We start from the raw sequence: 439 nt of genomic DNA on the forward strand, positions 1-439 counted from the left end.
TCTTTCATATGAAACACTTTGCCGACACCATAACTCTATTGCATTTCAATTAAAGGGCCATAAATGGATAAAAAAAAGTTGGTGAAGCAATACGTCCACCACCAAATCAGTTATAAGTAACTAGGGTTCTAAGTAACGGTATCGAATCAGCCTGTTCGTAATAGTATCAGCCCAATACCTTAGGAGTGGTTATTCTCTACAGTGAGTGCGGCGGTGCTATGAGCATTGGATGGCCGAGAGCATCTGAGTACATTCCCTGAGGTCATCTCGGCCATCCGATGCTTATCACACCGTTGCACTCACTGTAGATGATGTTTTTCACATACCTTACTATCAAATTTATTATTTATTTATTTTTATTTTTAACCACCATATGTGGTTTAAGGTATCGGTTCTTGGTTTGTGATCGGTCTCTGCCATCGGTATTGTCTTAGATAGG

The sequence above is a fragment of the Macadamia integrifolia genome, chromosome 11, assembly GCF_013358625.1.
Source record: "Macadamia integrifolia cultivar HAES 741 chromosome 11, SCU_Mint_v3, whole genome shotgun sequence".
NCBI lineage: Eukaryota > Viridiplantae > Streptophyta > Magnoliopsida > Proteales > Proteaceae > Macadamia > Macadamia integrifolia.